Below are 15,272 nucleotides of genomic sequence, written 5' to 3' on the forward strand. Positions count from 1 at the left end.
TGATTGTTGTCATTTTTCCTAATTTTTGTCAATTTTAAATAATGCTATTTTATATTTCCTTAAATACTGATGAGGCAGAACATTGTTCAAATGCTTGAATATTTTCCATTTGTATTTCTTCTTCTTTGAATTCCTTGTTTCTTGTGGTGTTTTGATTATGCTCAAAACTGTAATTTCAATACATTTGTGCTCAATGTGAAGTCCTGAAATTAAGAATGTGGTTTAGATGCAGATGTTTTCCCTAATTATATGGTAAAATAATTCTCTTACTACTTTTTTTATCTTCTTCCTTGAGCTCAGCATCCAAGCTTGTTCTGCATTTGGCTAGTATACAAAACCAATTGGCTAGAAGTATGACCCATGAATCTACAAAAGAAAGTAATGAAAATCTTTTCATCTGTGAGAATATCTTCTAATAGTCCTAATGGCTAAGGACCACTCTTAGGGCTTATGTGGTCAATACCTAGAATTAACAGTTCCTTCAAAGTCCAGAAGCTAGGACTATATAATGATCAGAAAAAAATACTCACACAAATCATAATTTAGTCCTCAAAATTTTCTGATTACAGCTGTCTGGAGGAGGGACAGTCTATACTGACATATAAACAAACATACATGTGCATACGTATATAGAGAGGCTGAACATCCCTAATCTGAAAAATCTGAAATCTGAAGTGGTCCAAAATCAGAGATCATGGAAACGCTGATATGATACATCAAGTGGTAAATACCAGGAAAGAAAGTATTGCACACAAAATTATTTTAAAAATTTTATAAAATTACCTGCAGGCTGTGTGTATGAAAAACATATGCAGCATCAATAAATTTCATGTGCAGATTTAGGTCCAATTCCTAAAATATCTCATTAGATACCTGAAAATATTTGAAAATCCAAAAACTTCTGAACTCTGGAACACTTTTGGTCCCCAATATTTAGGATAAGGGGTACTCAATATGCATGTGTATGTGCAGGTATATGTATATGTGTACATGTGCTGATATATTTATCTATACATTGATAGATTTTCCTTCTTCAAAATATGTGACTAATGTAGATACTTTAAAGTGACACAGGCCAATAGGAGAAGGGAACCAGGAACTAGAGAAAAGGTTAGTTAGAGAAGAATTAATTTAGAAGGTAACACACATGCACAAGAAAGCAATGCAAGTCAACTCCCTGTATAGCTATCCTTATCTCAACTAGCAAAAACCCTTGGTCCTTCCTATTATTTCTTGTACTCTCTCTTCAACAAAATTAGAGATAAGGGCAAAATAGTTTCTGCCTGGTAGTGAAGGGGTTGGGGGGAAGAGGGAGCGGGGGATAAGGAAGGGAGCGGGGGATAAGGAAGTGGGCGGGGGACAGGGGGCAGAAGTGACCCAAACATTGTATGCACATATGAATAAAAGAAAAAAATATGTTTCTGTGATTTCAGGAGAATTGTACTTTCCTTTTATGACTTTCTTTTTAGCAAGGATGAGTGATTATAAGATCAATACATATAAGTAAATTTTATTTTTGTATACTGACAACAATTAGAAAGTAAAATAAGAATTTCCATTTTTTAGGCATCAACATGAACAAATTCTGGGGATAAATCTAATGAAATATGTCTTACCTTTATACAGAAAACTTTGTTGTTGAGAAATTAAAGAATATTTCAGCAAAAGTAATGATAGAAATATCATGCTTATTCATGAGTTGAAAGGCTTATATTACAGAAATTTCAACTCATAAACCAATTTATACATTCAACAGAATTTTAGTTAAAAAGCAGCCAAAAGTTTTTTGCTTTTTATAGCTTTGGACATTGACATGTGAATTCTAAAGACTGTGTAAAGTTTAGAAGACTAAGAATCACCAAAGCAATCTTGAATTAAAAAAACAAAGCAGGAGACTTACTCTGTCAGGATTATATTATATATAATCATTGTATATTGTGTTTTATGTTATATACTATGCAGCTATGATAATTCATAGAGTCTGAATACCCATGTATATTTTTCACAATGACAAATAGATAAATGAAACAGAATCCTGAGTTCAGAACAAATCTTTACCGACATGGTCATTTCATTTGATAAAGATAATTCCAGTGCTGTGGAGAAAGGATTCTATGTTCAATGGATTAAGTTGATTAGCTATCTATAATAACTGCATCAATTCTTAAATTACATCATACATTAAGTTTCTTGATTCTAAATTAAAAACTGACAAACCAATAAAGTTTCTAGAAAAATATCCTAAAATAATATTTTAACTTTGAGGAAAGGTTGTGAAGTACTACTCTCTTCTACACCTAGATTTAAATAGAAATTTGTACATTATATTATATTATATAATATATATTATATTATAATATATTATATTTTATTATATATTATATAATATCAACTGATATATAATTATATTTATATATATATAAATGTTTATTCACCAGCTATCTGTAGAAACATATTCATAATCACACTGGATGTAAAATCTCTGAAATGAAATGATCCAGATATCTATCAACAGTAGAATCAATCAATCATCAAATTGTGGTTTGTATAGAAACACACACCACATACAAACACACACACATAATACTATAAAGAAATGAAAATGAAAGAATTGCTGAATGTAAAGCCATGAATGACTCTTGTAAAAATATTGAGAGAAAACATGCGCAAAATAATAAAGGAGTACATAGTACATAGTCACATTTATGTAAAATTAAAAATAAATAATGTAATCAGTGATGGAGCAGTCAAGATTGCTTTAGGAGGAAGTGACAGGGAGAAGGAATATGGGAGCTATCTGGTATTGTAGTCCTTGATCTAGCTGGTGGTTACCTAGCTGTGTTTATTTTGTAAAAATTTATTAACTGTGATTTGTATTCTTCTCTGTATATTTGTGGTAATTTAACCACATTTAATGTGATTTTGGAGCTTCATATAGTGTGGGATTTTCGGTATCAGATCAACACAACTTTATAATGTGACAAATAAAAGTCTTCAGTAAAATCAAAATAATAGCACTTTCTAAATGGCATTCCTTTCAGAGTTTGTGAAATATTTATTGATTATATTTAACAAAATCAACATTTAAAATAATAATTAATCTTCCCTGGGAATAACTTAGATTTCTGGACTGGCATAGTGGCTCAAGCAGTAAGAGGGTTTGCCTAGCAAGAATGAGGCCCTGACTCACATTGATTTCCTGTGCCGTGGGTGTTACCTTCTAGGTTAATTCTTTTTGATCTAACCTTTTCTCTAGTACCTGTTGTGAGTCAATGCCCTGTATAGCTATCCTTATCTCAACCAGCAAAAACCCTTGTTCCTTCCTATTATTCCTTATACTCTCTCTACAACAAAATTAGAAATAAGGGCAAAATAGTTTCTGCTGGATATTGGGGGGGAAGGGGGAAGGGGCAGAGTGGGTGGTAAGGGAGGGGGTAGGGGCAGGGGGGAGAAATGAGCCAAGCCTTGTATGCACATATGAATAAAAAAAAAAAAAAAAAAGAATGAGGCCCTGAGTTCAAACCCCAGTGCCGCCAAAATAAATAAATAAATGAACAAATAAATAAATAAATAAATTTCAATAACTTAGATTTCTTATTTATGGTTGCTTTAAAAATGGTATTTAAAAGCTTTCCCTTGTTGATGTCTTTCTTAAATATGATTAATGGTGAAAAATTTAAATTTCTGAACAAAATCTTTTTTAAGTTCACACAGCATTTTTAATTATTAAAATATAAAAATATTAGGCAGTTAATTTGCATAATAGCTCTTTGAGAGCAAAAGTTCTTAAAGAAGTATGGAGTTTCTGGCTATGGCTTCATACAGAGCAGTAGGGAACTGGCTATAATTGTGTGGTGATATGACAATAACTTGCACTGCTGTCTTTGTATGAGGCACACAGTCAGTTCACTGCCCTAACCACTTAGGTAGAACTTAACTGAGGTTTTGATACCTAGACTTTCTAAGGCTTTTCATTGTCATAAGTCACTTCATTTAATTCCTTCATCTCAGAAATGGGAATTCTACCACCTTCTTGAAATCACAGTGACACGATGATTGATTAGTTAAAATTTGCAAAGTGCTTTGAGGATGTAAAATGCTAAATAAGTGTTAAGTACAGTTAAGAAACATAATCAATCAACATAATGCTTTCTTATACAGGATATTTTGTCACTTCACATCCAGTAGACTAATTCAGTTAATGTGAGTTCTTATGAAATTAGAACTATGTCACAAAAGAAACCAAAATTATAAAGACATAGAAGGGATCAGACAGTTATACTGATTTATTTATTTAATATTTTAGTTTGTATCCATTGTTTATTTCATCTTAAATCACACAAAAAATTCTTATTTCAGCTTTCCACTTTAATTTTATGTATTAAAAATACTCATAATCTGTGTGGGATCTTCTTGACAGTCTTCAATTTGCTGTATTAAATGCTGAATGTAGTATTTAATTTCCAAAAATATTATTCTGCTCATTTAAAGACTATCTGAAGGCTGGAGCTACAACTAATTCATCCTGTATCCTCAGAAAATCTAATAAATACCTTTATAGCACTAAAAATAAGTAGCAAGTATTTTGTGATATGGATTTTGGGTAATGTAAAAAAATTTATATATATAAGAAGTAGTCTTTGTGTGACTGTAAGAAGGCTGATATAGTCTAGATATACTGACTCTAAGCCCAGATGTATAGAATAATTAAGGCAGTAAGAAACATAAATTCTTTTTCATTTAGTTAAATCCCAGAAGACATTCATATTCTTTGTGTAAGATTGAAACATTAAATCAAATTTATTCATCCATATTTATTATAGAAATCAGCAAATGATAACTAAAAATGACTTCTCATGAAAAATAGTTAACAAAGTATTCTTTAAAACACCTGAAACAGATAGTCTAAGTAGATGAAAATACAGTAATTTTTGTTACAGAATACAATTTCATTATTTGGGGAACATTTCAGGCATATAATGATCAGAATTTGAGAGCAAATGCAGAGTGCACATGCCCTAGACGGCTTTCTCTTGGCTTTGAGGAACTGGGGCATTCTGTTTCTTTGTTGACATCGTACTTGCCTGAGAATAATCTGAGAACAGCAAAGGATTCAATTAGGTAACTGACTTTGCAAAAACAAACCACATTTTAAAAAATATACAGATCCCAGAATCCTTACTCATTCTGGGAAATTATTTTCCTGGGTTTTCGAACATCATCTAGTGTAATCTTAGAGCTGAGAACACTGAGTTTCAGCACATTCCCGTAACTTGTCTGGGTGGGTGAGTGGGATGGGGTGGGATGCGCGTACGGCTGTGAGGGGTCTGCTTAGTAGAGTGTTCTTGCTCTGGTCATTTGTCCACTGACTTTGTGGGTTTGGAACCCACATAGGATTTGGAATTAGACAGATTAGCCCAGGGAACAACTTCTGGCTTCACCACTTTGTGTTTGTGTGACTTTTGAATGCTTCAGTTCCTTGAGTCTTGATTTCAGTTCCTTATAAAATGGAGAGGTAAGGCCTACTTTTAAGGTTGTGTAAAGATTACAGATAATGTTTCTTTAGTGTCCAGTCAGAGTCATCACATAGAAAAGAGATCAACAATTGAGAAATAAATAAAAAAATTAGTCTATGGTCCTTGTACACATATTTATCCTAATTAGAAAATGACAAATATTTTATTAATTATATTAATCTAGTAGTTTACACTACACAACTCTACATTTATTAATTTAATATAACAACTGTTAGATTGTTTTTTATTTCTGTTTTATGTACTCAGAGAGATTAATAGATATGTGAAACACAATTGAAACTCATGAAAATTAAGTAACCAGCCCAACCTAGACCTCTGTTAGGTTGGCCTGTCTTCCCTTCTGCACCCTGTACAATAACTGCCTCACTAGATGATTTTTTAATTTTAACCCACAGCAATGATCCTAAGTATAAGCAGGAGAAATCCCCCAAAGGAAAGAGCACGAAAAAATAAAGGCAGAAAAAAAGAGAAGGAAATAGATATCAGTAGAAAAACTCAAAACATTGTATCCAAGCTTCTTAAATAACAAACGCCATCAATGTAGTATTTCACATTCATCTCAGGATTTAAAAAAACAAACTTGTTCTCTGGTATAAAATTAATTGCAAGAGTTTAAATTTTTTCTTAGCCATAGTGTATGATCAGTTAGACGAGGTCAGTTTTCCATAACATCCTCTCTTTGCCACCAATTTTACTGACTAGAATAAACGCAGTGTAGTATCTGTTGCTGACATAGCACTCATTTGTCACTGGTAAATACACATTATGTCCTCTATGGTGGCAGTGACTTCATCCATGTTTCCCTGGGGAACCAGAGCAGATCATTTACAGTGCTTGGTGATCTCTTAAAGCTATTTAATGTGCAGCACAACCATTAATAACTTAAATATTTATAACCATATTTAATGAGAATATATTACTGGTACAACAACAAATAGTTCATGTGGAAAGAAAAGTTTCTTTCTCAAAAGAAAATTGACTTCCTATAAATGTACTTGGGAGGAAAATTAGATTAGCATTTGCACTAAACTTGAGAAATGTACCCTAGAATTTTTGTAGCATATCTTTATTGCATTGTTACTGACATGAACACTGTATATATTTTTACTTTTCTTACCACCCAACATCACTGTGTTCAGTTGGTTCAAGATGGCATAGTTTATTGAACAAATATCTCAACTGAATGTATACAAACTTGGAACACCTGACCTTCATCCTGCATCCTTTCTTTGTTTTTGGCGCTTTCCACTCTGCTGCTTAGGCCACAAACCTTGGAGTCATCCTTTACTTCTGTCTTTCTTGCCTCTCTTTCTTGGGGTCCTCTTATTAAAAACATGCTCATCATGATAATATATATTACAGTTTCAGAAAGTTTCACATGCCCTGGAGTCCAAAAACTTCATGGAATTTAGGTTAAAAACCCCTGTCTAATGTCCCTTTCAGTCTTAAATCTTAAAATCTCTAATGTTTTTATTTTAAAAGGATAAAAAATAAAATAATACTGCATTTTTTCAATAAATAAATCATACCCGAGTAGTTGGTTCTTTTAATGGATAGAAAATAGTGTCTCAATTGGAACTTCTGATCTCTTGAAGCATTGGGAGTAAGAAAGTCTTAGAGTTCTGCTCATCAGTTTAAGTTTTTAGCAAGAGTGAATCATGTCTTTTTTGGAAATATTTGAACATTGTACAACTTTTTCTCTGGGATTATCTAATACACTGCTTCTGAGCATTTGAACTTTTTCCTTAAATTAGTCTATGTTTCTGGAATAAATCCAACAATACATTTTTGTATTTGCAGGGAATAAGTGATAATGTATCTCACAATTTTTAGGAAGTCTAAGAAATTATCACCAACTCTGAAAGCAGGACAATAAGGAACCTTTAGAAATAATATCAAAGAATATTTTAAAGTATTAAATAAGGGCATACTTAAGATATATTTTTTGTATACAAGTGGCAGCCTGTCCATGCTTAGTAAAGGTATTTTTTCTTTATTATTATTGATGCAATTTTAAAGTCTTTTCTAAAAATCAATATGATCTTATAGAAAAGGATCCAAGAATAAACAACAAGCATATATTTAGTATAATACACTTTACTCTCTAACTTGAAGCATAAAAGCCTTTCAGTAACCAATGTTAAATTCTTAAAATAGACTGCATTATCTTCAACCCTATTATCTATTCCCATATGTCATAAAATGACAAAGTTTCCACCAGAATACCAGGAAATATACAAAAGGAGTTACTAAGTGGTATCATTTTCCTCATACTTTCTGGGAGAATTGCTAAATTTGATTCTGAGTTTTAATGTAGCATAAAAAATGGATGAAGAAATATATTTTAATTGCTAGAAGTATCATAAGTTAGGGTGTACCAGGTTAAATTTTCTCGTTTCAAACATCATATAAAAATGTAAAAGGACAGATGTTCCATTTTCTCTAGTAATAGCCCATTCATTAAGCATATTTTGAGTGATTTTTATATCCTATTTGTTCTGGATTACAGTAATAAAAACACAAACAAAACATATCTCTTTCTGTGGCAGACAGCCTCTAAAATGGTCCCAATGATCTCTGCCTCTTAGTATTCACATCCTTCTGTAATGCCTTGCCTTGAATGTTTGCTGGAGCTAGTGAATATAATACAGCAAAAGTAATGAAATGCCATTCTACAGATTAAGTGACAAGAAGACTAAGAAGAAAATGAGACTGTGAGCTTCCCTATGTAGAATTCCATGCAGCAAGGAATGGATATCTCTGCTCTGTGAACTTGGAAATGCGTCTTCTGTAACTTCCTGACTAGATATGACTAGTTACTCAGCTATCCTTGGGTTGAGTACAGTGTCCATCAATACCTTGATGCAGGACCTCCTGTGTTAAAGACACCCAGGTAAGATGTGGTCAGATTCATGACTCATGAAAACTATAAGATAACATGTTTTTATTATTTCAACCTGCTAAGTTTTGGCATTGATTTGGTATGCAGCCATAAATAATATATTTTCTCTCATTTTCTAAATTCAAATCTGTACACTTGACCTGAAAAGAAAATATTATGTAGTATGAAGAATGTAAGAACTAATATGAACAGTGTGATAGTTCCTCAAAAATTAAACATAGAATTATCATACCCAACAATTCCACTTCTGGGTATATAGTTAAACTAGTTAAAACATGGACTCAGATTTCTGCTGCTTACCTTCACAGCAGTTTTATTTACAATAGTTAAAAGTAGAAACAACTCAAGTTTCCATAGATGGGTGAATGCATGAACAAAATGTGGTATAAACATACAATGAAATATTATACAACCCTAAAAAGAAAGGAAAATGTATGTATGCTATAGCATGGGTGAAACTTGATAATGTTATGCTATATTAAATTGTCAAATATATATATACCACAAGTAATCCAATTCAGAGAAACATAAAGTAGCATAGGTTTGCCATGGGCTAATGGAAGAAGTAAATAAGTATATTTTTTAATGGGTGTGGAGTTTCAGTTTTGGAAGATGAAGAGTCTTGAAGATGGGTGGTAATGGTGGTTGCACAACAATGTCAAAGTTCTTAACGTTACTGAATTGTACACTAAAACTGATTACAGTGGTAAATTTTATGCTTTGTATGTATTCACCACAGTTAAACACACACAGAAAAAGAACTTATGTAAAGAAAAATCCTCACACTCCCACACTTTCTCTATATTTCAAACATTTGAGGGTAGTTGAGTAAATTTCAAAATTTGAATGTACAACTGAAGTATTCTAAATGCAATATCAATGGTTTCATTGGGTATGGGAGGTATTGCCATGCCTCTCCATCCCACGGAGAATCCAATCTAATAGAAAATGAAATAAGAAGCAAAGATAACCAAGCTTCCAAGCTAGGGCTGACACAAGGTGATGGAGAGCTACAGAGTGTGTTATCTAGGAAACATCACTAAACCTTGACTGGTTACTGATGTGGTGAGGCAATGGAAGACAACATTACCAAAAAATTCCCCCGTTTTCTTTCCTGTGTTGAATTTAGACCTAAAAAACCCCCACAATACCAATGACCTGAATGTAAAAGAGGGATCTTTTGAGGAAACCAGTGGGAGGGCCAAAGGAGAGGGTGATTGAAGTACTTTATGTGTATGTATAAAAGTAGAATAAAGAAGCCCATTAAAATGATAAAAAACAAAAAAAGGGAGGGAAGGGATAAGAAAGAGTAATAGCAGAGGTGAGTTTGATCAAAACATATGCATGTATGAAAATATCAAATAAAATCCCATTATATAACTAATATACATTAATAAAAAATAAAGAGCACTTTGGAAAAATCTCCCTGAACCATACTATGTACTGGGGTTTTCAGAGTTCTGCCTCTCATGGTTCTTCACATAAGGCTGAATCAATTTTATTCTTCTTCCTAGAGCAAAGTAGAATATGAGGTCAGGAGAATTTAGAGCTAGACTGAGAACAATGTTCATTAGCAAACATGTGGATACATATCTCTGGAGTACGTGAATAAGACATTTGTACACGTACAGGGAAGATTTAGAGGACAAAAGTAACCCAAGTATCAGGCTATCAGGTAGAGGCTCCTTAGTGGGTTGTTCTCTATGTGGAGAGCCACCATAGAAATCTGCCTTGTTAGATCCCATAGTGTCCAAGCTTATGGATGGTACGTCACTCTCTGAGTCTAGGGATAAACATCTTCAAGTCCTAGTGCCACTTTTTCAGACTCTTAAGATTTTTGTTTCTGTACTTCTGAATAAAGAGGGAAGAGAACTTACTATAATTGATATGTGATATGATGATTTATTTCCCATGGTCTTTTGTGCTAAAAGTTGTCTCACTAAGTGGTTAATGCAGAGCAATGTCATGGCAGAGTATAGGAAAAGCCTTCTAATAGAGTGCTTACTGCAGCTCAGTGAGGGCTCAGGGACAGTGTGACACTGGTCAGAGGAATAGAGAAGAACCACCCTAAGTAGGTGACTGCAGTGGACATGCAAAAGCATTGTACCTGCTGAGCCAATGAACTGCCTGTTTGTTTTTTAATTGTGTGTTATTTATGTCATTGAATGCTGACATTTCAATTATTAACATACGTTTGGTTCACACCATATCAGCATAATTGTGAAAGTAGGTGTATTAAATTTCCTGTCTTTAATATTATTGGGCCATATAGGACACTTCAATTGACCACAAAAATTTTCAGAAAATAAAGAGTAAACCCTTTTTCCTGAAGCAGCCTAAAATAAAGAAGAATAAAATAAGTGTTTGCCTTGCAATGTGATCTAGATGAAAAGAGAAGGCTGAGAAGGGTGCAGAGAACAGGGAGTGATTGTGGAGACCTGAGAATCTTCCCAAGAAAGGCAAATGTTAAACAGTCTTGAATAGTTTTAGCCTGTGGGAGTTTAGCAGGGGAGCAAATGTAAAAGCATGAAGCAAACAGGCAGACTCCTTAATACTGCTACTGTCCTGGATATGGATTGAAGACCCAGAGGTGGATCAGGAGAGGGACATAGAGCCAGACCCTTGGGTCCTTTATGCTTGGCTGAGGTTCCCTGCTAGGACACTAGTAATAGAAGAGAGATGATCAAATTCATATTTTTTACAGCTTAAAACCATAAAAGTATTTTTCAAGAATAGCTCTAATGCATTAATTCCATGAATATGTGGACCTTCTTCTTCCATTTTCTGTGTCTCTCCAAATTTTTAAAGTTCAACTGGAGATAATTCCCTCCTTATCCTTATCCACTCTACCCCACCTGGGAGAATTAGAGATTAACAAAGCAGTCAATTTATTTGTAAAAATTCAACTATAATAATTATGACACTTTAAAAAATCCATATTTGGAGATTTATTTTACCTGAGTAACAAAATTAATCTTTGGGATTACTAGGCTCTTCTATTTCCAAAGTAGAGGACAGTAGAAATTATAACCATTCTTCTTTCCATGAAGAATTTTAAATTTTTTTCTTTTGTTCTATCATATTCTTCATCCCTCCTAAATATCAAATATAATATTAATTTCATTTTTAATTATTTTGAAATCTTACTTAAAGATAATATAATGAATGTTTTATTTACAGAAAGAGTAACCAGAAAAGAAATGTAGGAATACTACTTAGTAGATAATTGGAAAAGTTTTACCTCATTGGTTATGTTCTTATGCTTAAGTTACTTTGGTACATTATCAATTGAATTATTGCCAAAATAAGATACGTATATTATAAAATGGAACATATGATACAACAATTTACCATACCATGAAAATTAAATACCACAAATGCAAAAGTAATGTAATCACCAAGGTAAAAATAGGTTGAAACTTTATAATATGAGGATTTGTATTATGGTGAGCCTGACAAGATTAGTTACAGCTAAACATTTTGAATGATTTAATAGGGTTTTCTATTCTCATTTTGGAACTGATTCCCAAGAATAATAGGGGTAGAAAATCAGTTTGAAGAAAATATTCAAAAAGTCTTCCCTAAGGTACAGTAAAGAAATATTTTGCAGTATCACCAAGCAGCAATAGCAAGAACAAGGCACCAAAAGACAACAAAAATTTAAAAAAAATGAAAATTGTAGGCACTTAAAAATTAGTTTTTAGGCTGTCATCTAGATTTTTATCTTCCAGGAGAATATATTTTCCTTTCTGAAAATTATGACTTAGGTAGGATTGCTATTTACTCTGACTTTCTATTATCTTTTCATTTGATAAAGACTTGGGGGTTTATCATACTTGCTTGTCACTGGACATAGGGACTTGGAGAAGCTAACATGCCAGAAAATAGTAAATTAGGAATGAGATGAGAACTGTGAAGTTCTGGATAGAACAGAGTTTGGATTGGTAGGAGTTGCTTCTGTTGTTATTGTGATGATCAGATGAAAGATGGAATATCTATGAATATTTTTGTCAAGTGTGGGTCAGAGAGGTGAAGATGGTTATGGAGCTTAAGGATGGAAGAAAGACTTGTATTTCAATATTGAAGACAGTAATGCTTGTTCAAATGCAAAACAGAGAAAATGAGGAAAAGAGAAGGCTGAAGATACTGGAAGGACAGTCACAATATTCACTAATATACTTATGAGTGGAAATAGACAAATGAAATTTAAGGGTAAAGATATATCATTTGGACCTAAAGTAATGAATAGATTGAGCATTCTTTGGAATTATGTTTGTAGCTAAGCAGAGGGTAGGCCTTTCCCAGTAGTATGATTTCTTTTCTGCTCAGTTTTCCTTAATACAAAATGTGGGAAGGTGGAACTAGCTGAACAAGGAGCCATTTTTTAAAAAATCATAGATTCTACCACTCTTTGCCTCACCTGTGGAGGGTAATAACTAGTTCTAAAGTAATCACCTGGAAAAACAATACATCTGGATTAGAGGAGCCTTCACATCAAATGATTTTAGTGAAAATGAGAAAAACTGAAGGGGTATCCTTGTAGCTGCAATGTTAATCTATAGTTTTCTTCTTGTCTTCTGATTTCCTTTTGTCATTTAAGGAAGGTTCTCTTCACTGTGATCAAATCAGACATGGGAAGAGTGCAAAGGAGACCTCAAGTCTGTCTGGATTTTTTTTGAAAGCCCATTTTTAGAAATGTTGGGAGGATGAAGGAGGACTTAAAAGGAAGGGGATTTGTGGGCAAAGACAAAATGTTTCAAGCATATTATATTCAAGTTTGGTGATTCACCTTCAGACTAGGAAGATTTCTCCTTGCTTTAGGAATTTGAGGAAATCACTGAGGAAGAAATCTCAATCCTGAGATTAGCTACACATACTCTCTGTTTCCATTACTCTTCTCTGGAGGCTGCAAGATCTGAGTTTAGAATGGGCTGCCTTGGCAGGGTGGATCATGGGCATCAATGTTTCTTGTGGCTCCCTCAGTGTGGCTTAATCCATTAGGTCTGCCATGCAACAAGAATGTTGGACAGTTAGCAGAAATCTGTGGTGACCAACGTCTGAATACTAGATATCCATATGTGGATTCATTGATATATATTCAGTTTCTAGAAGATTTGTGCTAAGTGTGGTCTTACAGTTCCAGGAGGGACATTTATTTTCACTTTGATGAGTTTTGAAGGACTAGAAGGGTAAGCTCCACGGATAGTGAAGAATTGGCTTATTGTTGCTGCTTTTCCCCCAAAATTGTATACCTTTAATACATTGACACTGATGAAGTGTTTCACTTGGGACTTACTTTAATATAGATTTATGAGCCACCAGCACAGAAAGTATTTCATATGCTGGGCATATAACCAAATTTTTAATCATACTTTATAAATAAGTTTAAAACTGAAAATGTCTGTAACATTCATGAGAATGTGTTTGAGTTGATTTTTTTTTTCACTTTTCTCTGACTTGAATTTTTTCTTTTTGGCAGTACTGGGATTTGAACTCAGGACTTCACACTTTCTAGGCAGATGCTCTGCCACTTGAGCTATTCAACCAGCCCTGAGTTGAATTTTAATTGTAGATTTATCTCTCTCTTTTTCTGTCTCTCCCACTTTTCCCTCTATTCTTTCCTCATTTTTTATTTCTATTAGTGATTTTTACCTTCTTTCCACAATAGTGATAAATTAGATGAATATAGACTCGAATTATTATTGTTGTCTTTAAATTAAGAACTTTGTGCGACTGTTCCAATATTACTTTTTGCAGAACAAATTCAAACCACACTTTATCATTTGTCTTCAAAATCAGTTTATGAGACATATGAAAATTTTTATTTCAAATAAACTGATTGGTCACTGACAATTAACATGAGATTTGGTACTGAGTTTCTAGTGAATAATTTAAAAATGCTTAATGGATAAAAGATATGAAAAAGATACAACATCTCCATTGGCTTCAGAAAAACAATTCTTATGAGCACTTTAGGCAGCTTAAAAAAAGCTGAAAGTGTGAGATTATAGTATTTCAGAACTGAAACTGATCTTCGTTCAATTTACTTATTCAGCTTAAAAGTACTTTTAAGTGATTTAATTGTAGTTTAAAGATAACATGCAGATTAGCACATTAGAAGCACAAAGTTTCTCAAGAAATTGTTCACCAAAAATTTTCATTTTCTGTCTTTGCACATTCATAAGACATTTAATGCCAAACAGGAGATTTAATGTCCACCACTATAGCTAATGGAAGAGTGAAGACAGATTTCTTCTTAATCCCCTTGAACCAAAGAAAGTGATTTTTAAGGTTTAATATAGCAATGAAGATTAAGAATTTCATGAATTCCAGGTGGATAAACACTATCTATATCATATCCTTAAAATGTATACCTTCCCTTAAATATGTTTTAATTTGATTTTAAAATATAAGGAAAGAATTAAATACTCTGGACTTTAATCATTATTTTTTACTCTTATTTTTACGATGCAGAAATACTACATGACTTATACTCTCCTATACCTGAATTAATATGTTTGTAACAACCTTATTATAAATAGTCACTTCTAAAATATAAGCAGCATCCATTGTAGAATTTCAAGTTACTTGCAAGGTTTTTTAAACTGAACTTACATTAGTAAAAAGTGTCACTAGTAGAGAATTGTTCTATTTTACTAATGAGAAAACCAGTAGCATGTAATTTATTTAGAGAAGCCAACTCAGTAATAATCCTTCAGTGTTTGTTATAATATTTTTATATGTGTAGTATTCTTTGTAACATGATTATTAAAGAGATTGCATATGATATAAAATTGGTATATTAAAATGTGACTGAGAAAGGTTTTAAAAAT

This window comes from Castor canadensis, chromosome 5 (assembly GCF_047511655.1).
Source record: "Castor canadensis chromosome 5, mCasCan1.hap1v2, whole genome shotgun sequence".
NCBI lineage: Eukaryota > Metazoa > Chordata > Mammalia > Rodentia > Castoridae > Castor > Castor canadensis.